The 24,537-nt window shown below is 39.4% G+C and overlaps 2 long non-coding RNA genes across 2 annotated transcripts; both read left to right on the top strand.

Annotated features, from left to right (window-relative positions):
- The first annotated feature begins 383 nt into the window (after window positions 1-383).
- Window positions 384-3,856, top strand: LOC120438753. The gene is made up of 4 exons (XR_005612109.1): window positions 384-579; window positions 2,315-2,425; window positions 3,026-3,285; window positions 3,805-3,856. It is a non-coding gene; the product is annotated as an uncharacterized LOC120438753 (long non-coding RNA).
- A 7,496-nt stretch (window positions 3,857-11,352) lies between these two features.
- LOC120438755 lies at window positions 11,353-14,435 on the top strand. Its single transcript, XR_005612113.1, has 6 exons — window positions 11,353-11,447; window positions 11,559-11,655; window positions 11,827-12,168; window positions 13,273-13,423; window positions 13,859-13,968; window positions 14,075-14,435. It is a non-coding gene; the product is annotated as an uncharacterized LOC120438755 (long non-coding RNA).
- Window positions 14,436-24,537: the final 10,102 nt, after the last annotated feature.

The following is a 24,537-nucleotide window of genomic DNA, read 5'->3' as shown; positions in this document are numbered from 1 at the left end:
AAATTCACCTGCAAAAATTCAACTGCAAAAATTCACCTGCAAAATTCACCTGCAAAAATTCAACTGCAAAATTTCGCCTGCAAAAAAAATTCAACTGCAAAATTCACCTGCAAAAATTAAGCCTGCAAAAATTCAACTGCAAAAATTCACCTGCAAAAATTCACCTGCAAAATTCGCCTGCAAAAATTCACCTGCAAAATTCGCCTGCAAAATTCAACTGCAAAAGTGATGACCTTAAATGACCCAAGCCAGAGCAATCAGCACTAGATCGAGTCGAGCGGCTCTCAGCCAATTAAATTACGCTGTTTGATCACATGACACAGTTAGCCGGCAGTGTCTTCTGAAAAGATAGCTGTTTAGAGGTGAGTGATTAAGTTTTCTCCTAAATAGAGATCATTACAGAACGCCTAGTCCTACTTAAAATCCCATTCATTTTTCTTTTATTTTATCATCTACTCGAACTGAGGAAAACGTTTGACTAACTCAAAGAAAATTTCCGCGCCTCCCCTGCCTGTCTGCAGAGGCAGTTTTGAATTCAGGAGCGGCAAGATGACAGCGGCAAACCCTGGCGGTTCTCCGGTAAGTATATTATGTTTTATCTTCAAGTTTGTCTTTTGAAACGTTAATTTTATTTAAATCCGTTGGTCACGTATAAGGTACACAGACGGGGTCTTTGCTCAACTCGTCTGATGCGTGTCTCACTAAGCGCTACATGCTAGCATCCTGCTAACCGAGCTAACCTTTACATGCTGTGCTCTACAAAATAGGATACTCGGTACAAAACCATAATCCGCAGATATTGATAGATAGAGCGAACACTGCAAATATAATGTGGGAAAGCGAGAGCGGCGTTGGGTGAAGGGGTAAAATACACCATGAATAAAGCCATAGAGTGAATGGCTGCCATGGTTGCAGAACGGCCTGATTTAATGACAAGAATGGGGAAGAGTGAGGTGAAGTGAACCAAAGCCACAAAACACGGTCAGACGAGGCGGGAATAGGGCAGTGATATGTCCGTCAGTATGAAGTTGGTGTGTGCTTTGGTGAACAAAAACTCGAGACCGGTAGCAGGAAGATGGGAGACTCGTGTTTCACTGGAATAGTGGTGAATTAAAACGTCCTTTGTTGGGGAAATTTAGGTGTAAATGCATCCATACAGGCGAGACAGAGGCAGACCAGGCAGTGAAGAAAACAATGCAAACATTAGAAATATTAAAACGGAAATATGGGATTAATATAACATACAATTAGGGAAAATTGAAGGAACACAATGTAAATTATACTGTAAAGTCATTAAAACAGCATAACCTGATTAAAAGAAACATGTAATTAGGTAGGATGGTGGTGATGATGATGATGATGATGATGATATTAAAAAACATGTACAAGATGGGCATGTATACTTGTACCCAGAATTTAACAACTATAAAGTTGTGGCATGCCAGTACCTTACCCCATCCATTATATCCACACTTTCAGAAAAGGATATGGTCAATATCTTTACAAATACTATCTAAACTTAAACAGATAGCATAAGTTAAACGGGATATTCCCTCTGCGCTCTCCTAGAGAGAATACATCAAATTAAACAAATAAGTAGTCTATGGCATTTAAAAGTGGTTACCTACAATTCTGAAATGCTAATACTAATTCTTATTGATGATGATACTGTATTTGAAATCCTGGTGTAACACTGAACCCGACATCATAAAATGATTTCCCTTGTAATGTCAGGGAACTACAACCAAGGAGGGAAAATATTACTATCTCACCCCTTGTATCCAATTACATAACAGCACTGCTTGGTAAAGGTGTTGAATTAGCTGGGTCGCTCAGTTTGGGGAAAATTGTGGGTAGCCTGCAAGGGCCTCAACTTCTCCATTCCCACAGTGTGCAACAAATGGGCACAGCTGATCTTCAAGAGTGGAACATCGGCCAATTACTTCCAACTTTAACGTATTTTTGCAAAAATATTCTTAAAATTGTCTCTTTACACAGATCATAATGATACAAGATGGCACTTGTGTAATTTCCTATAAATTCAATAAATCTAAATAATTGTTACCAACCCGGTAAATCCTGAAAAATGTTTTAACAGCTGTGTTAAATTAAACTTCATACTGACACATGCTGGAAAGTGCATTCATGAGACAATTTTTTTTATGCCTTCTAGAGCAGTAGCAATCAAAGATTTTAAGGATTCTTTTACATTTTTTTTTAAAACACTCTGATTAAGGCATATGTTGTTCTTTATTATCGGATCTAAGTTTGTTTAAAGCTTCGAATGTTTTGAGGTACTTTTCTTTGTTTTCAGGGTTCGTGGCAACCACGGATGGGAAAATGTGGAGGTTGCACAGCTGATGTTTACTGTTCGTGGCACAGGAAGAGGCAGTTTCATTTCAGGAATGAGTGTGCACAATCAAAGGTTTGTTCTCATAAAATACTGTCAACCTCAAATGTTTCTGACATAAGATGGAAGGTGTTGCAGCTTTATTTCCATTATTTAAAAGTACATAAACATTTAAAGGGTATAGTTTTATGAAAAAAGTTTTATAGTAAAATGTCTTTAGAGAACAGTGCCCTATCCAGCAGGATATATTGTCTGATATGTGTCAGGTGTTTTTTTTTTTTTTTTTTTTGTTGTTGTTGTTGTTGTTTCTTTCAATTTCCATTATTTACCCCTCAAGGAAGAAAATATTGGACAGGTCCTACAAACCCCAAAGAGCCTTCAGGACTCTGCCCTATTTTTAGTTATTCACACACCTTTTCCAGTCTGTTACTTCCTTCCCTGAATGTTCATTCTGTGTTAATGGTCTGGTTGTCATCTCATGTGTTGCCACTGATCATTACAACCCTTTTGGCACCTTTTAAGTGATATGCCTGGGTCCTTCCTACATGCCCTGATAATGTATTATTACTGTTGTCATGCACACATTTCATGTAGGGTTAGAAACAAGCATGGAATTTCTCATACACACCAAAAGAAAGGCCATACCTAATTAAATATTTTTGTATATTATTTCAGAATAGAGCGACTGTGGAGAGACCTCTGGGTGGCCGTTACATGCATTTACTACGATGTTCTTCACAACCTTGAGGAAGAAGGCCTTCTTGACATTTCAAATGCTGCACACCTCTTTTGCTGCCATTACATCTTTCTTTCTCGACTGGAGGATGATTTTAATACATTTTGCAGTGGATGGGACAGAAAACAACATGAGTCCCAACCAGCTGTGGGAGTTGGGTCACAGATATCACCCTGTTCCTGTTCCAGAAAACACACAGGTAAAGGTGCACATTTTAGTACTCATTGATTCTCTTACAGAGAATGTGATGATTTTATGGATAATTAAAGTCAGTCATAAATCCACAAACACAACAAGCTGAAAGTCAGTGATGCTGCTCGGTTTGCAGTCCTGAATATGACGGCACAAGCAGGATTCACTGCACTGTTAATGTTAGCTATGTTATATTGCTGCCTCTGTTCGGTGGTGTCGAGCCAAGCGGACTTTAACGTGTGTTTGAACGAGCTGACGGTTCACTCGTTAAGCTGAAAGAAAGATGCTTTAATCACAGGAGTCACACATGTGTCCACTGGACCATCTGGGAACTCTTCTTGTTTAGCACTCGTAATAACACAAACACTAAATCCTCCTTCTCTTGTGCTGTTTTGTAGCAGTGTATACACCTGAGACTGTCACCTGTCTGTCTGTCCTGCACTCTCTCTCTGTTTCTTTCTCTCTGATTGTGGAATAAAAGTATGAACATGTATTTATAAGTTACACTTGTGTTTGAATCCTGCAGCTTATCACACATTTGATTTCCATGTGTGACAACTGCAAGTGTCCACAGTGAGGACAGACTGAGGGACCCACTGCTGCACATCATCTGTGAGGCTTTGCACCCCTGATGATCCACCAGGACAAACTCAGCAGTGTGTGAGGAAGAGGAGGAGGAAGAGCCAGCAGCAGCTGACAGATGGAGAGAATAGACAGACTGTTCCCTGTTTGTGAAGGACTGCTAGGAAAGTTTAACATAACTAATTGTCTGTCCTGAATCAGTCTTATTAGGTAATGTTCAAATAATGTTATCATTCCAGTGTTTTCAGTGTGGGAGAAAGTACTCAGGGCCTTCAAGTTACACACTATGAAAGGCAGCAACAAGTTTAATATTCAGAAACCTAAAGTATGTATCAGCAGCAGAATGGAGCTAAAAATAAATGTTTGTTTCAGTTCTATGAAGCTTTGAGTATTTTGGATTAGGAGTACTGCTGTGTTTGTTCCATCATATTGCTGTAATTGTTTATATGCTTTATATATTCTGAGGTAAGTTGATCTATAGTGTTACATCATATTCTATAAGGATGTTATGTGTTTGTTTACTTTCTGCCCAGTTTGACCCATTTAGCAGAAGTCAGCCTTAAAGTAGTTATGACACGGTATGATTTTCTCACCCAATAAAGGAATATTTAATATATCAGTCTACTCTTTGTTTATTAGAAACAGTTTTCACAGCTCGTACATTTTCTTTTTACACATATATGTAAGCATTGAGCCAAATTTAGTAATGCCAACATATTAAACGAACAACATTTGTCTCTTATATATAATACACCTATATATGCACTGTCAAAGATATTTGTCTTTGAGTGAAGATTTAAGGTGATAGGACTTATAAATAACTGGAACGTGAATCTTTACTGAAGCTCAGTATTTGACACAGAGTTCACTCGCATGAATTTCACTCATGTGCTGTACCAGTGTACCTGCACATGTGATGTGACAATAGAAGTTATTTGATTTGAGAGTTCAAACTCACTGCTGTAATAACTTATAATGATTAATATAATAACTATAATATTGGCCATTTCATATTTACACTGACTTTAGTCTCATGAACAACATTAGCTAATTGTTATTTACTAGCTAATCTTAAATGACTGTTCAGTACAGAAATGAAGCCCAACAATCATGTTTTACAGTCCTGTGGTCTCAGCCTCAGATACTTATTAAATCACACAAAGCTCGTATATAGACAAATACACGAACAAAATATGTTCTCCTTCATTTCTGTCAAACAAAGCTGTATGAAACGTTTCCAGCGGTTGGTGTTATGGTTGCTAGGCAACCTGGGAAGCGCTTGACGGAGGCTAGACCGTCCCATTTCACGAGCCTCGCACTTCCGGCCTTAGCGGTCTTTGAGTCACGTGGCCCTTGAGGATCGTTGAGGCTGCGTGCTTTAAGGCTGCAGACCCTGAATTGGGATACAGCCTTAATCACTCACCTCTAAACAGCTATCTTCTAGGAGACACACTGCTGGCTAACGGTGTCATGTGATCAAACAGCGTAATTTAATTGGCTGAGAGCCGCTCGACTCGATCTAGTGCTGATTGCTCTGGCTTGGGTCATTTAAGGTCATCACTTTTGCAGTTGAATTTTGCAGGTAATTTTGCAGGTGAATTTTTGCAGGGTAATTTTGCAGGTGAATTTTTTGCAGGTGAATTTTGCAGGCGAATTTTGCAGGTGAATTTTTGCAGGTGAATTTTTGCAGTTGAATTTTTGCAGGCTTAATTTTGCAGTTGAATTTTTGCAGGTGAATTTTTGCAGGTGAATTTTTGCAGTTGAATTTTTTGCAGGTGAATTTTGGAGGATAAAAATTCAGTGTTATAAATTCAATGTCTAAAAATAGTTGGATTCTGATGATACTATATTTCTTCCATAGTCTTCGGCTCGAACCCAGGTGCTTCCCCTCAGCTCGCCTTCGCTGTCGCTTATCTCTGGGACATCTGGTGTACTTCCTGGAACAGACTAACACGTACGCACCCCCACTTTGCAGTTATAGCAAAACACACCTTAACTTCTTACCTACTAACTGAGTCTACTAGTATGGGTGTATGTGCTGTGTTGCCCTCGCTCTGCACCTTATTTGACCTCTCTAACTATATGCGTCTGTATGTGTGTGTATGTCTGTGCATGTGTGATCCTCCCGCTGCACTTTGATTGACCTCAGCTGAGGCACCCAGGCTAAGGCCATCCTGTGTGTACTGATCTTGACTTATATGTAAAATATATAAAACAAATGTTCCTATTCTAATACAACTACTTAAAGCTTAATCAAAACTTAATCAAAAATATAAATGCATAAAATAGCATCATCGAAACTGCTCCTCAGAATTACTTGCACTGAGACTCTGGTTTTGGTTTCACTTCCTGCAAAGCATGTAACTTCAAAAACATGTAACTTCCTGTCTTATTTTGGCACAGAGTTTCTCTACGTGGGGCCTTTTCTTTCACCATGCCGTCTGCATACAAACATTTAGGATTATAAATTCAACTCAACAGTTTAAAGTGGTTATAACTGCACCTGTAATAAAGACTGATATGATACCAGTATATTTGAACATTTGAATGCAATGTCACTATGAATAATTAATGGAATGATACTACTGATTATAAAAATAGCAACAAATAATAGCAGTAAAATATCTTTCTACTCTTCACATCATCTTAGTTTATGAAAGTTTTACGTCGCAGCTGTATGAGCTAGCTATGTGTTTGTAAGCTGCTGTGCTCTTCACAAATAAAGCTGGAGCAGCTCAGACTGTTAGAACCAGCACTGAGGCCTGTTACATTTATACAGTGTTAGAGCAATGGCTGCAACCATTGACTGTAGAAAACATGGACGACGCGACTCCGCCTCCTACCATTGTGCAAAAATGAAGCCAAAATATCCCGCTTGTGGAGGCTGCCATCTTGCAAATTTGGAGCCAGAGTCTGCGCAGTAGTGACTTGAGGTGGAGCGACTGTGTAACGCTCCCGCCCACACACCCGCTGGATGTGACCGCAAACACGCCCCCCTACACTTTTTACGTAGCCCGGCTGCTCCAGTTTTTTTGCTGGTTTACCGCGACTGACGACTCGTTTAATTAAGGTAAATACAATCATGTCACTGTTATAAAAGAAGACACACAGCTTATCGTCTTATAGTTCTAAAATCACTCTGTTGTTAATTCGTTAGCTGGATTAGCCGCTAGCATACGCGCTGTGTTGGAGGCCTGTTGCTAGCTAGTTAGTGATGCTACACACCTGCTACTCTAATAGTCTGTGTTATTGAAGGATTCAGCACTTCTTATGTTTGTTTTTATCCATTTTTAGACAGCGATGAGATCATCTGCACACTCTACAGAAGCCCAGAGTTACTGTTAATATCAAAAATATAATGCTGTCCTTTGAGATTTTAACATAAGACTGTGAGTGTAATGGATCTAAAACTGTTTAAATCTTCAGAGCCCTCTACATCCTGGTAACATGGAGACTTTAAAAACATTAGCAGAACGTTTCAGTAGTGTAGTCTAATTTGTTCTTTTCATTTAATAATAGAGTCCATATTATATCAACAGCTACATTCACCCTGGGGAGAAACTAGTGAGGGAGACCATCAGGACCAAGCTGGGTTTCCTGGGTCCAGAGGTTTGGAGAAACTTCTTCCCTTTCTTCATCACAGCTGTCCTGTGCCAGATGTTCTAAGATAAGATAAGATAACCTTTATTAGTCCCACACGTGGGAAATTGTTCTGTTGACCCACTGAGAGAAGCTTCATTTAAGAAACACCAGGAAGACTGAAGCCCATCGCATTGATCAAGCAGGACTCATGATCTTCACCAGCAGCTCCCTCACAGGGAAATCTTCAGCACTCCTCTGTAGGCCCGCCCCAGGAGATGGATAAACCCAGCATTTCATGAACACTGTGATGGAGACCTTTGGTTTGTGTAATGTTATAAATACTCAGATAATCCCGAGAAGCTCCGGGTTTTTACATAAAGATATTATATTCAGTCCTGTAGAAAGTTATATATTTAAAAATATATGATCCTCTCTGGTTACTCTGGTATGAACAACTCTGAATCACTTTATGGTAAATAACACACTATCTGCAAAAAACTGTGAAAGAATTCCAGATGACAAGTTTGTAGTTCAACATACATGTGACGACCTTTGACCTTCATCAGGTTTTATTTAATTGTGTTAGAGAAAATCTCATATGCTCTTCATGCAGCTGAGTACATAAAGTGTTTAAAACGGAAGCTGTGCAGGTCTGAGATCAGCAGCTTTGTGAAACACCAAACTGAGGTCCTGTTAATGCTGATATATAGTGACACAGTTACATGAGTGATTAATCCTTTTGTTTTTTTGTCTTTAACTTTATCAATAAAGCTGCAGCTTTCACTACAGCACGTGTGGTACTTTAACCTTTGTACTGTTTTCATCAGTTCATTTTGCAGTTAACATGTGAACATGTTGGATGATCTGTCTGCTGTCACTGGGTGGTGCTGAGGTCTGAATCTGAGGGCAGCTCCTGTAATCACAAAGAGAACAGAACCATCAAACTCAGATATAAATTTTATCCCTCAAAATTGAAATAAAGCTGATTCTTCTGTCCTCACACTCAGGATCTGAAGTTCTTCTCTTACATTTTTTCAGTATTACAGTACACTACAGTACTTTAATCCATAGTTCCTGACTAATGAGGAGTTACTGAAGTACAAGCTTTTAAAAAGATGTTACTGTCTTTACAGATGTGGCAAGAGACTGAAAACATGCTGTTGTTTGCACATATTTAATATTCAGCTCTGCACAGGAGCTGCAGCAGGGTGCAGCCTGTTGCTTTTACAGTATAATACTTGTAATAAAAGTACAGTAACAGTAATTAGTGACTGAGCAGCCCGGGGCGTTTCTCTTGATTTCTTTAGTAAATTCATTCACCTGCACAGATTAGCTAAACGAACCCCGACAGCCGAGTGCTCATTTTAGCTAGCTAGGTCTCAGGACATAGCTAAGGACGGTAGTTACGGATTAGCTTACAACACGTTTAACTTACCTAAAAAGTGCAGCGGGGCCTCGGGTCCTTCTGTCAGGTAGTCCAGTTTACTGAAGAGCACCTCAGGCTGTCAGGTTAAAACACTCGGTTGTGTTTTCGTAGCGTAAACGCTGGCCCTCCTCTCAGAGCCTACGCTCTATCTGCTATTCCCGAACAGAGATACGCAAGTTTCTCCGTGACTGCAGCTGCCAGTCAAAGCTGCTATGATGACGTTTCACCCCAATTTAACATCACCGCGGTAGGAATTAGAATCAAACTTATGGGAGAGGAGACCCCTTGGACATCAATCAGCATGATGAGAACTATTGATAACAAAAGAAAGAATCTTTGGAAAAAAATTATCTGAGGAGAATTAATTTATTTTAGTCTGACCCCAGTCCCATCCGCTAACATGGAGGAGGCGGGGTTTATGACCTATACTGCAGCCAGACACCAGGGGGGGATAGAGACGTTTTGGCTTCATTTTTGGGGAGCTGTCGCGTCGTCCATGTTTTCTACAGTCAATGGCTGCAACCTACAGCCTTTAAACTAGCAATTACAATGCTGACAGTAAACTCGTCAGTCCAGATGTTACCACATTACTTTGTGATGCTTAGAGTTAAAACAACTGAGACAGGCTGATTAAAAATAACAGCTGTCAGTTCTCTCATTCCTTATATCAAGACTGGAGCTCACACTACTGATTTCAGTTCATTTAATATGTGAGTGCACAGATTCATTCTCAACTGGACATAAACGATGATCAAAGGTTGTGTATGTGATGAATTCATCAAATCCCAGCCTCTAACACAGTGCGCTGAATCTTAGCTTTGAATGTCCAGTATATTCTAATCAGTGCAATGTAAGCATTCACTGAACCTACAGTATCTACACCTGTGTGGCAAATGTGTGGTAAAGACACAGATAATGAAGTTTAATTATTAATACAATATACATCATGAGAAACGAAAGCTGAAATTGATTCAGTTTAGTACTTTTCTCTGTATGCTCTGTGGTTATAAAGGCCTTAAATTCTGTGATATATCCTGTAAATGATTTTCACAGAGTTCTTAAAATATTTAAATCACTGCTGATAGTCTGGTTGTTTATATTTTCACATGTTTTTGTGTCTGTAGGGCTGTTTGATGACGATTTGGACTCCTCTGGGAGATGAGGACACACCCACATCTGTTCCATACTGCAGCCATTGATGGTGTTACGGCTCTGAGGCAGCTTTGGGCCATCAGACGCACACACTGGAAAACCAGCACCTGGACTTCATGCAGAAATTGCTCTTAGAACCAGTGTGGTAGTTGAGCTAGCGGCTCCGACAGGCATTCTGTTGTCTATGAGCAACGCCAGAGTCAGCACCTAACCTTTGCAGTGTTGTGTAAAATGACAATATTGTTGTTAGCTCTGAATATAGCAAATGTAGTTATCACCGCGACCATTCGTTTACTCGCACAGAATAGGAACAGGAAGACTGAGTAACTTTAGTTTGATGTCGCCCCTCTGTCTTCTGTTATCACACTTAATAGACTACATTTAGTAGTGTTGTGATAAATATTTGTTATAATTACTTATCACTGGTTAACATGAAATATACCTGATGTTGACAGAGATAATTATTTTTTAAGCAGTTAAAGCAGTTTTTGCATCTAGTATGATTAAATAAAGTATGTGCGCATTCTTTTTTTAAGGCTTATTGAGGAAACATGCTCTGATATAGTTTTTTTTTTATGCAGACCTTATGAGGATAGTCAGTGTTATTTAAAAAAAAACAAAGCAACTTGACCATGCAAATGATCTTACTTATTTAGCCATGTGTTTCTTTTTTTCAGCACGCATATGACAACTTAGAATCTGTCAAAGTCCTTGTAGCCACTTTTATAGATGAGAAAGAGATTTGTAAAAACAATCTTCATGTCAGCAGTGCCAAAGACATCATAGGTCAAAGCCAAGCTCAGCACATGGGCTGTGTGCTTGATAGGTTGCTAAAGTATAACACTGATTTCATGGAATATATTGATGTTGACAGTGAGGTAGACGTTAAGGACTTTGATAGATTCCATATCTTCCTCTCAGCCAGAGGGCCACCGATGGAAACCTCTCTTGGGGAGATTAGACAAAATCAGGTACACTTTGCATTTCTCCAGTTTCCTAAGTCATAAAATGTGTTTTAACAGTAATTAACTATTAGTCAGGATCAGATTTATTCACCAAGTAGCAACCAGAAGATAAAATCAATGTAATTATTATTCAGAATTTCTTTTAGTCATTGCGTTATAATCATTATAATTAAGAAACCGCCTTCTTCTGCTGCAGCTGTTTGAGTAAACTCATGCTTCTATGCTCTGTGAAAATTTGCTGTCATGACTTTGAAGATTATTGCAGAGAGGTAAAGTGTCTGGTGTTGCCTTTACACAGTCTCCCATTACCACAGAAGAACAAAGTCAACCCCTGAAGTCACTACTCAAGAGGAAAGCCCCACAGATTCTTAAGGAGTATGAAACTACAGGTACCCTGTCAGTGCCATCGAGGAAGCTTCTTGTGAAGACTTGCATTGGGGACTTGGTGGAGAGGTGTGGTTAGTAAGTACAGCACCTTACTGCACTTTGCTAAAATTTTGCAATGAATGTTTTTCTTTCAAAATGTTGAAGTGCACAGGAGTAAAAAAAAAAAAGGTTACCTTTGTTTTCCAGTTACCCTCTTAGTGCAGAGAAGCTGACTGTAGCAAAAAGCATCATCACCACTTTTCCATCCCTGAGTGTCCGAGTGGCAGGACAGGGGGAAGGATTTGTAAGTAAATTTAGCATTTTAATCATGTCAATTCCACTACATACTGTAAATTGCACTTGTTCCCACTTACTGTGTATCTTTTAACCTTTATCTCATTATTTATTAAAGGTTTTTTTTCTCAGTTCAAATTGCTCAGCTGTTACCCATATACCTCTGTTCTTTCTTCCTCAGGAGCATTGTTATGATCCAGTCTCTCATTGTGGATTCCTAGAGACTAAACTGTGCAACCTTAGACGGAATCTCGACCAGGGGCAGAGACGTTATAAGAAGCGAAAAGTGACAGATGACTGTGGTGAAGACAAGAAGCTCAGGAAAGAGGATGGGAATACCAGCAGCACAGATGAGTGGGTCACCCTGATCAAAAGATTGCGGCCCTCAGCTGAGAACCTTCCAACTATCATGTCAGGCATGGAGGAAACATACACCAATCGCAGAGCCTGGATTAGCAAGGACTCCCCCACTGCTGCTGAAATATTCAGAGAGTACCCACAGTTTTTGGACATGCCAAGTCTGGTAAGTTGCTTGGTTCCCTGGTAATGGTTTATGGACTCCTTCTCCACTCAGTTGTGTTTTGCATACAAAGTATGTAAGAGGAGTGGATACATTTGGAGGTATGTTTAAGAGCTCCTAGTGAATATTTTGAAAGTTTTATATTTTCAGAGTTGGATCATTATTCACTGGGCTTTTATTACAATGAGCATCACGTTTCACATGATCCAAAATCTTAGTCGTGCCACCAAATGACTATCTAATAGTAGGGACATCAAATGACAATGCAGAAGGTGCTGCTCGTGGAAGTGAAAAAGCCACAAAAAGATCACCTAAATTTGTACGAAACTCTGCTTTCAGCAGCACTATTGTCAGCAAAAAAGCTCTACAGGACAAACCGCACACAGACAAAATAAGAATCTGGCTGCTAGAAAGTTGAACATCAGCTAAAAAGTCCTCATTTTTTTCTCATGGTCTGATGGGACCTATTAAACCCCGATTCTTTTGTCCCCATGATAGAACAGAGAAAACCGACTCAGTGTGTTAAAATATTGATATTTCTTTTTATTCAATCATCTTCCGGAAGAGAGAGACCCCTGCACAGCTCAAACGCCAGTTGCAAGAGCTCTAACATTAGAATCATAAACTGTGCCTCATATAGGTTTTATTTTGGTACTTTACACGTCACAGTTTCAAACATTGCTTATATGGAAAGTTCCTCTTTTCTGTGTCTTATCTATTAACATGCCTGTGCACTAAAACTTCCTGTTTCCAGTCTGGCTGAGCACTTAGTTTGTGAGTCAAAAGTGGCCTTGCTCTGCAAGCCTTCATTATTAAAGTACATAAAACAATCTAATGAGCAGATACACATTAAAAAATATTTCTTTTTCTTAACAGACCCAAATCATAGCTAAAATGAAGGAATAATGGACTTGTATTCAAATACCACTCCAAGTAAATTGTTATGTTTCACTGTGTAGGTAAGCTTGATGTGGAAGTGGGTAACAGAAATGTGATACTGTAAGGTTTGATGTTAGCCATACAGCTACCAAATGGGCAGAATGTACTTTTAATTTCATGTATTTAATGCTTTATTTTAAACGTAAACACTTTTTTTTTCTCCATAAGCTGGACTCGGAGTTTGGCAAGCTTACAGGAGGAAGGACGGATCTGTTTTTATGAAAATGGGAAGCCAGTATCATTCCGAAACTCAAATCAGTAGCTGCCCTGGAAACAAGAATGTCCTCTCTGTTGAAGGATTTTGAAGAGAAGACTGAAGGTATCCCCCCCCCACGTTTACTATTAGAAAGTAAGAAAAAAAGGATGATCAAATTAATAGTTCTGTTTACTGTCTTTAGATAACAAGTAAGTGGATGTTAAAAAAAAACTACAACTATACAAGAAGGGGTTATATTGTTCTTTTTCAAAGAAATTGTTAGATGCCACCCTTTGGTAAATGGATTGAAATATGTCTCTGTTTACTGATGGTGGAGAATGAGGTCTATGGAGATGGTTGTAAGGAGAATTAAAATGATGTGGCCTTGGGCAACCTTAATAGCTGCACATATAAGCCAAATGAGGCGCCTTAAGCCTCTGCATTTCTGATTTCATCTATTCACAAAAGAAAAAGTCATTTTTGATGTACATCTCATAATTCATTAAATAACACATTTCTGTATTTTGAATCATTTTACATCTTGCTTTTCTTTGTTAGATGAGGCTTGTTACACTGCCCTTGTGGTGTTAACACACCTGCTCCCACCAGTTGGTGCCAGTCGTTGCAGCCTTAAATCAGCTATAATGCACTTGGTTGATTTTGCACTGGTATGTATTCAGTACAGTTCTCACGGTATTTACCTGAGGAAAGCATTTGTCAACACCTCACTGAATACTTCTCTAAAAATCTATCTTTATCTTCCCCATCTCCAAGCCTGGAACAAGTATTGCATCGCTTTGCAGTGATCCTGAAGCATCATCCACAACACACCAACCCCAGCTGATATGCATTGGTGATCTAAAGAGTGCAACCAGGCAGTACATCATTGTTGCTAAGAATGACAAAGTAACCATTCCTCTGAATGATGGCCTGACGTGTGCTGTGGATAAGCTTTTCAAACTGTACTGGGTATGTAACTTGTCCTATCCAGCACCGCTTGGCTCCGTCTTCACCTTCTTTGAGTTTGTCTATGACCTGCCGCTGTCCACCCAAAGGAAAACCAAAGTACTGGAGCTGATTGCACAGATTAAAGCATGCAAGTAAAATGTTCACCTGTCCAAAATGTAGAGAGTCTCTGTTCACAGAGGTGAGAAACCTCATTTGGCATCTTCGTCAAATACACTGCTTATCAGATGGACAAAACTTGAAAATGATATGTAGCCAAGATGGCTGCCCAAGGATCTATTATAACTTAAATTCATTTTCAGAGCACCTGCATAGATCTCATTCTACTTCATCTTCAATGGATGCTGACTCAGTTCAACCTTCTCACCAAGGAGAGACATCAAACAGTTCAGTTGAAACTGATGATCTAGTTCCTGATGTTTTGGAGATACCCAGTAATGTAGCAGGTGCTGTATCAAAGTTAAAAAACTATACTGATCTTGGTGAATGTGCTGCTTCTTTTGTGGCACAGATGTATGCATCATCAAATATTACTTTAACAGATGTTACAAGAAGTGTAAACTGTACAAAGGAGTTGTTTGAGAAAACTGTAGACTGTTTGCAACAGTCAACTGCTGCTTTGTTGAGTAGCTTGGATGTACCACAAGACAGTGAGGCTGTTCAAGCATTAATGAAGGAGTTTGAAAGCGCTAAAAACATATTTGAAGATGTAGACACAAAATATAAAATGAACAAATACGTCACTGAGAAGTTTTCCCTTGTTAAACCACAGGAAATCTTTCTGGGTCACAGGTCAGATACTGTAAGAAAAGATGGTCAGATGAAACCGGTTTTGGCAGCAGATACATACCAGTATGTATCAGTCATTGAAACGCTCAAGTTTTTATTCCAACATGAGGACATTCAGGACTTCTTTGTTCAGAATAAGAAGAACACTGATGCCAAAATGCATGATTACTGTGATGGCTCTCACTTTTCCTCACACCCATTGTTTAAAATGTACCCTGATGCTCTTCAAATACAACTTTACCTTGATGACCTTGAAACAACAAATCCTTTGGGTTCCAAGACACAAATACATAAGCTAGGAGCTGTGTATTTTACCTTGAAGAATTTTCCACCAGAGTGGAATTCCTCACTTGCAAATATTCACCTGTCTTTTGTTTAACTCAGTTGACAGGGAGGTACATGGATTTGACAAGATTTTGAAACCACTTCTTGATGACTTGAGATTTCTTGAAAATTCTGGTCTAATTGTGGATTTCAAAGGTCATAGCCATCAACTATATGCTACAGTTTGTGTGTTAACAGCAGATAATTTGGCAATTCATTCACTTTGTGGCTACCTTGAAAGTTTCTCTGCAAACAAATTCTGTCAGTTTTGCATGATTGACAAAGCAGATGCACAGTTTATATATGATGAAGACAAAGTTGAGTTGCGCACCAAAGACAGTTATCAGGAACATGTCAGCTTAAACCAACCAAGCAAAACTGGTGTGAAAGAGGACTCCTGTCTGAATAACCTTAAGTGTTTTCATGTAACACAAAACATAAGTGTTGATATCATGCATGATGTACTTGAAGGTGTAGCCCCTTTAGAGGTTAAGTTAATGCTTGGCCATTTCATTTGTGAGGAGAAGTTGTTGACTTTGGAACAGCTAAATGAGAGGATTTCCAGTTTTCAATATGGATGTGGAGACATTAAAAACAAGCCAAGTGTTATAATGACCTTGAGAAACAGTGAGAGTGCATTAAAACAGACAGCAGCTCAAATGTGGTGCCTTTTACTGGTCTTGCCCTTTTTGTTGGGAGATTGTGTAGACTGAAAAAGTCAACATTGGCATTTATTGATTTTACTGAGAGAGATATGCAGTATCATCTTTGCACCAGTCGTTACGAGGGGACTTGCAGTATTCCTAAAAGAACTGATAATAGAGCACCATACTCTTTTCAAACAGCTGTATGCCACAAATCTTATTCCGAAACATCATTTTATGATACACTATCCAAGGATGATGGTTTTGTTTGGACCTCTATCTAAACTTTGGTGTATGCGATTTGAAGCCAAGCACAATCCATTTAAAAGACGAGCACATTCAGTTTGTAACTTCAAAAATGTGTCAGAAACATTGGCTTTTAAACATCAGGTTCAACACATGTATCACTATAAGCAAAGTGATAATCTAGCTAAGAAAATGGATGTGCCCAATGCCTATCTAGTTAGTGTGGGCTCACTGAAAAAAGCAGATGTCTTGTTAGACAACTTGAGGTTAACCCTTGAACAAGGCCTTTCTCTGACTAGTACTATTTTTGTGTCACACAGTATTGATGTGTACGGCCAGACTTATAGAACTGGTTCTGTACTGACACTAAGAAGAGACTTTAGAGAAGAGCCTTTGTTTGGTGAAGTCATTCAGATCTTGCCACAGTCAGTTAATGAGTCTGTCTTCGTGTTTGTGAGGATTCTGAAAGTCAGCTTCTTCGATGACCATTTGTATGCCTATGCAGTGGAAAGGTCAGACGAATATGACCTGATTACATTGGCTGAAATGTTTGATTTTCGGCCTTTATATATAGTGACAAGCTTTGATGCTAATAAGCTGTATTTAAACCCAAGGTACAAAATTGTATAACCTGGATGCTATATTTGCCAAAATGTAAATATCTTTTTCTCTTTGCATGCAACTGCACATTTGTTGAATGTTGACAATTTGTTGAAGATGACAACTGTTACCTTTAAAAAAATTAATTCATGTATTGTCTGGACATGATTATATGAGAACATATATGTATTTGACATTTTTATGATCTAGAGAGTTAGAAAGTTAGATATTAATTTTGTTTGATTTTGTCGAGTAAAAATTGTAATATAGCTTTGGCTAAAATTGAATTTAATACATTTTAATTGAAAAAGATTCTGAAAACTGTTGTTTATTCAGTTTGTAATAATTTATAATATGCTAAGTAACAAATGGAATTCAATAAATGTATAATATATACCATCTTTTTTCTCCTTTTTTTAAAAATAAAATGAAATGCACACATTTTAACACATCTTTGTGTCAAAATAACGCAAATGTTCAGTAGATGAGGTTTAGAGGTTTACAGTCTAAGGTTTAGATTGACTAATGGCTATTTTTAACTCCTGTTTCATTTTTGGCTGCAATTTCCTGTTAGCATTTAGCTATTTTGCTTTTCTCTAAGAGTATTTGTCATGTCTGCAGGCTGTCAGGCTGCCTGATCACAGAGGAAGGTTGCAAGTCTCTGGTCTCAGCTTTTAGCTCCAGTTCTTCCCATCTGAAAGACCTGGACCTGAGCTACAATAACCCAGGAGAGGCAGGAGTGAAGATGCTTGAGCAGCTAAGACTGGACACTCTGAGGTATGTAAATGGCTGTTACAGCCACAAACAGTGTCTGATAGATGAGGAAACTGGCTCTGTCTGATTACTTAATGCTGGAAACCAGTGTTATTTGAACAATCACACATATAGGAACATTTTTCCCATTCTGGTCTAACATAAACAGTAGATGTCTGTATGGGGTCTCAAAGGACAAAAATCTCTGTCAGCAACAACGGTGCAGCCTGTTCAAACTGATCTCTGGAAAGGAACTGACATTTTCACTCTTTATTTATTTTAAGTTTTATCTGTGAGCAGAGACCATGTCCAGGACATGTTTAGCCTGGCCCAGCATGAACTAGAATTAGGGGGAAGTTGTTTCCCCAGCTTAGAAAAACATATTAGTAAAAGTAAATGGATTACTAGGTCACTCAACTTAACTGGCCGCCTACTAAAATGGGCTATTTTGCACTGCTAGTTTGCTGCTTCTGAGCGTTTACTACTGAAACTTGTTTGTGCTAAATTATCAAATTGATCTTCTGGACTTTGTGATAATAGTTAGTAGAAAACAACAGAAAAATAGAATGCAGTCAAAGTGAATTAACTTTGGTCGATCAACCTTGAAATTATAATTATAATAAGAAATAATCATTCCAACAGAAAGCAAAGATTAAGAAACAAAGGGATGGAGCTGGTGGAGGAAACCGGGTCACTGGTTGGGTGTTAGGCCCAGACTAGTGGGTGTTTTTGACTGTAAAGTGGATGTAGCATTAACAACCACTGGTCCTGTTACCCTGCAGCCTGCACTGCAGGATATGTGCTGCAGCACTGAGAGCTCCAGAAAGAGCCTTCATGGTGGCCCTGCAGCAACCAGCACTTCAGTCAAATGCTGTCAAAAGTGCTCCCAGAGACACTGTTAGCTGTAACCATCAATGACCAAGAATTGTGTCATTTAATTCAGGGTTTCCCTGTATTATTGTTTGATATCATTTCTGAATAAATAAATCAAGATGACGAGCCTTTAAATGCACTGATGTTAGTATAAATATACAAAAATAAAAGATAATTTTCCTGTTAGGAGAATAAGAAATAAATATATTCATCACATGCATCAAATCACAACCTCCTCCTGCAAGAGTGCAGCATTGTGATTGGTTGATGCGGTTTCCATCATTTATGTTTGTTTTGTTTGTTTAATTTGCTCTACAGAGCATTTAATAATAAGAAGGATTATTAATAAACATCTTTCTCTCCTGCTTTTGGTGGAGTGAAACAATAACTCCTATCTCCAGAGGTCCACAGGTCCACTGGCACCTGGTCCTAACTTCACCCACGTCTGCACCCTCTGACATCCCACTGTGGAGGCATCCTGGCCTGGACCAGTGGCTGCCCTTGTGAGACAGACTTTATGGTCACAAACAGCCCTAATCTGAGAATGAAGGCTCCTTTACATAGAAAGCAGTATGTGGTGTGATGACCGCTGCATCAGCTCAACATATGTGATGCACTGGCTGCTGCACTCTACCTGTACTGAATCAGTTACAGAGTCTTTTCTGTTCTGATCATTATTCCTCTGTGTGGCACAATAACAGAGAAACACCCATCTCCTCCTCCTCCTCCTCCTCCTCCTCTGTCTCTAACAGAGCAGCAGTGTATGTGGACTGTCCTGCTGGCACTCTCTCCTTCTACAGAGTCTCCTCTGACTCTCTGATCCACCTCCACACCTTCAACACCACATTCACTGAACCTCTTTATCCTGGATTTGGGTTCTGGGCTCCATCGGATGGTTTGAAAAAAAGTATTGTCAACATTTATGACCTCTCTCGGTATAAACTATTACTTGAAGCTGGGTCAGTGACTCTGTGTAGTTAGTCTGACCTGTTAGAGAAACAGGTCAGTCTGTACATGTCTGTGTCTTTCACTCTGAAACACATGATGAGATTCATGGATTCAGTCAGTTGATGTTTTAAACTAAATGATTCACAAATTCTTATTCAACACAAGTTTGGTGAGCAGCAGGGCTCATCCTGATTTTTGTTTTTGTGCATTATAATGATGAAATAACTTTGTCATGTCTGTGGTGGCCTTTGGAGAATTAAACCATCCTTTAGAAACTAGATATAAATGTCATATTTTCCAACATTGATATTTTTCTGTGTTTCAGACGACAATGAAAAGATAAAGAACAGTCTGTAAATCATAAGTTATCAATTCAAATGATTATTAAAGCCACAAGAGAAGCTTCCTGTTATTTGTACCACTCACCTGGTCATGTGATCCAGCTGTGCAGCCAATCATAACTGACATCACTTTCTACTTTGATATTTCCATGGTGATGGACTGATTCTTGTTTAACACGTTCATACTCTGATGGATGCATCGGAGAGGGTTAGTGTCTTGCTCAAGGACACTTTGTGTGCCAGCTGGAGCAGTCAGGGATTGAACCACCAACCTTCTGATCATTAGATGCCTTGCTCTATCTCCTGAGCTACAGCATCATCAAAGCTCTTTCTTAAATCCTCTCTGAGAGGAGCTCAAACACGAGGAAGAGGCGAAAGTGAGGAAGAGAGTGGACTCATTAGTAAAATGAAAACAGCCAGCGTTGATGTTTAAGACAAGTGAGGTAACAGAAATACTATATATGGCAGTGGTCACCATGGCAACATCAATGTCGGTTGCTACGTATTGTATTGATCCTGATCTGTGAGCCTCATATCAGGATATGCTGTTGTTTGTATTTGTTTACATTGTTACCATTTTTGTGTCTTTTTTAACAAACTCCTTTTATCTTGCCATCGTTTGTCAGAGTCAAACTAAATTTGGTTCATCTTTCTACAATAAAACATATCTTCATCTTAATTATTGTATGTGCAGAGTTGTAGTTACTCACAGTGACCACTGGAGGCATGTGATCCTGATAGTTTCCCTGGAAGCGTCCAGTTCATCCACATTAATGAAGCTGTTGGTGATTAACGCTCATCTGTACAACTTTAACAACAATATTAAACATTTAATCGCTCTACAAACAGTTTGATGTATAAACTGTGTCTTAAAGGATCAAATGTCACATTGAAAGCAGATTTCACTGTAATGTCCTCTGTTTGAAATATTCCAAATAAAATCTGGCTTGGTAATGATTTACTCATATATTGTCCACGCAGACTAAAGCAGTAGGAGATGAGATGGAAAACAATTAGAAGAATCTTTACTCTTTAATGTCACACATTCCTCTTCCTCTTTGTATGTAACATAACAACATACATGATACAGCTGCAGCAGCTGAGGCGAGGAGAGAGGCAGCAACAAGAAAACTGGAAGAAGGAGACCAACAACACCACCTGTGGAAATCTTTCCCCAATCAAGCGTCATCATATCAGCATTTCATCAAAAGCACACATGCTCCGACCTGACAATGCAGAGGTGTGGCAAAATCATTGAAATCATTTATGAAACAAATGAGTGCATCAAAAATAAGAGTGGAGCTGCAATGAAAGAGAAGTGAACTTTCTCCAGTTAACACAAAGTTTTCCCTGACAGGTGACATTTAATTAAAGTGGCTTTATTGTTGTGTTTGTGGATATATGACTGACCTTAATTATCCATAAAATCATCACATTCTCTGTAAGATTAAGGTCGATTATTGTACAGTGTATATTTTAAAGTAAAGGCTTTAAAACCAAGTAAATGCTGAAAGTACAAACGTCACTAATGTCACATAACTTTGCCGACATGTGGCCAACCCTCATGTTTTAATGTTCTTCATTATTAAACATTTGCACATAAATAAGTGACATAATATTCAGTACTTACTTTAAAAGTTTACTCTTCCGCCGCCTCTCTTCCGCCGTTTTTTTCGGCAAAATTAGCCACCGCCGCGCTATGAAGTCTGGGATATGTTGGGCCACGAAGTCTACACCGCCACATCCTTAAAATTCAGGGAAATGAAGGACGCATTTGAGGGCCGCATTTCGAGCAGCCTTTGAATTGGGACAGCCTTTGTCGCGTCGCTGTGACGTAATCGGCCTTAAAATGCGGCCTTTAAGGCTGCAGACCCTGAATTGGGATACAGCCACTATGTGTTAATAGATCTCTCTGCACTGAACCATACTTGTTATTAATCTCTGTCTCTCTTCCACAGCATGTCTTTGTCCTGTCTTCCTTCTCTCACCCCAACCAATCACAGCAGATGGCCCCGCCCCTCCCTGAGCCTGGTTCTGCCGGAGGTTTTTTTCCTTCCCACTGTGACCAAAGTGCTTGCTCATAGGGGGTCATATGATTGTTGGGTTTTTCTCTGTATCTACTGTACAATATAAAGATTTGACGCTATATAAATAAAACTGAATTGAATTGAATTGAATGTTTGATTAAAAATATATTAAATATCAATCGTGATGTACAGCGGGTAAAATAAGTATTGAACATATCACCAATTTAAATATATTTGTAAATGTGCTATTGACATGAAATTATCACTAGATGGTGATAACACTGTCCAATCATCAAATGCAAAGAAATCAAATGTTACGTAAAGCAGTTTCACCCCGGTTCTTTTTATTCCTCGGGCATTCAGAGACGGCACCGGACTCAGTAGTCATTTTACAAAAACCTTTATTCATCTTCAGTTACGCATGCATCTTCTAGAAGAGGAGATGTGCAAGGCCGGTGTCCCTCTGCAGATCTTCCCTTCTTTGTTTGTTACAACCACTCTTATAGAAGCGACCCCATCGTAAAACCCCCATGGTGTGTTGCAAACTCTGTTTGTGTATGTATGTGCGAGCAAGTGAGTGACTGTGTGTGGGCATACCCGTGTGTCTATGTGAGTTCACGTGAGTGAGTGTGCATGTAGGTGTGTGTGCGTCGTAACAGTTAAAGCACTGTGTGTGTGTCTCTGTGTATGTGGCTTCCTGCCGGTCGTAAAAGTAATCTCTCCTCACCCAAGTGACACCAAATTTCTCTACAAAACATAGTTAACAGATTAACATATTACAAACACTGAGACCCCCACTCTGCATCCACTGGGCCATTGGCCTCTTCTTGTCTTACATTTACAGATAAGCATGTGGAGAGTCTCCTGCAAACCTGCTTCCAAGTTATGGCAATTATGAACTTTTATTAAAGGTGCAAGCATCAGCATCAGCAACCCCCAACTGTAGCTTCCTGCCTCCTTTTATGGCAGCAGACCCCCAGTGTCCATAAATTCCTTTCCCTGTACACAATTACACACACTCTCAGGCCTATAACTAAACCAAACTGAAACCCACAGACAAATCCTTCCTTATTCCTCTGATCTACTGCTGGACCCTCTTATCTAAGCAAATTTAACACATAATATTCTAATAGTTGTTTTCTTGTACTCACACAAACCACAGATGTCCATAAATGATGTGTAATACTGAGAAATGACAGAGGGAAAAACTATTAAACACTTTTTCAGCTTTGTGAACTGTATTTAATACTTCGTACTAAATTATCAAGACACCTCCTGTTTGGAGAAACTAGTCGTGTGTATTGATCAGGTGTGATTTTGGCTCGTTCGTCCTAAACCTTCTGTGGTCTCCTTCTATGAACTCTGAGCTGTAATTCTTTCCATAGATTTTCAGTTAGATTCAGGTCAGGTGATTGGCTGGGCCATACTAGCAGCTAGCATGCTCAGATGAAGCCTCATCAAACCCTGAAGCTTTCAGTCAGATTGGTTTAATAAAGGTTTCACTTCTTACAGGTTCATGTGCACACAAACCCACCTGCAGGTCAAAACCTTTGTTGTTAATTTCAACTATCTGTGAGGCCTCTGGACTGTCTTGCAGCAGTTTCAGGATGGGAACGATCACTGCCAGGATCAGAAATAAAGACACCCTGATTTGATTTTGTGTGGCTCATTCATTCATCTAACTTGTTTTACATTGATGTAATAGAGGTCTATCAAACAAAACCAACATCATGAAGCTTATGTGTAAGTTCAAGAAGGAACATCTGTGGTCTCACATCTGTCCATCCCCAGCTGTTGGAGGCTAAATCTCAGCTTCGCATCACTCCCACTTTCTGACGCTGTCCAGCTGTTTGTGACATCACTGGTCTAGTCCAATCACCTTCTTCTGGCCTTCTCCAGGCCAATCAGCATTCATGCCACATACGTTTAATCTCACTCTGCATCTGTCATTCTCCTTTGCAGACACCTTTGTGCAGCCCACCTTCTCCCCATCACCATTTCTCCTCCCTCAGGCTACATTCAAGCCACCATCTTCATCTCCACCACCACCGTCTGGGCTCCGGGTGTTCCTGCTCTGATCCCTTTCACAGGTGGGGTTCCTTTTCACCAAGCCGGCCCATCAGAGTCTAACCGCCAAACACCTTTATCTAAATTCTGATCATCAATAAATCATGTTCATTTTTTCTAATGATCTCTCCTTATTGAAATGATTTCAGTCGATGTTTGAATAAATCCAACAGGATGTGAGAAACTGTTGCAGTGTTTTCAAAGATGGGGCAGTGATTGTGCTTGTGAATACTGGGCTGATGGTGACTTGGACTCAGTTCAACAGTTAACTACAGCTGTTGTTTATTTGCCTCACAGCTGTGCTGCAGTCTGCAGACATCACGTGGAGGCAGGACTGCATGGACTGGTTGTCCTCGTGAGACAGACTTTCAGGTCAAAACCATCCAGTGACCAGAGCCTAACGCCCACGACACCACCCTCACTTTTCTTCTGTTTTTGCTTTAAATCATATCTAAAGTTGAAGGAATTCTCCTGTAAAAATTTAAATTCATTAACTTCAGGATGTTTAAGTTAATGAATAATTGTGTTGAAAAATGAAAGATTACAATGTCAGTCAAGATAATTATAATTATGGTTTTTGCTGTAATTAAACAGTCGTTCGGGAATGTGGCAACCACAGAACTTTAGAGGCCTTTTGTTCAATTATGTGTGGACTGTTT

This window comes from Oreochromis aureus, linkage group 3 (genome assembly GCF_013358895.1).
Source record: "Oreochromis aureus strain Israel breed Guangdong linkage group 3, ZZ_aureus, whole genome shotgun sequence".
NCBI classification, from domain to species: domain Eukaryota; kingdom Metazoa; phylum Chordata; class Actinopteri; order Cichliformes; family Cichlidae; genus Oreochromis; species Oreochromis aureus.
This window is presented reverse-complemented; position numbering and strand designations above follow the sequence as displayed.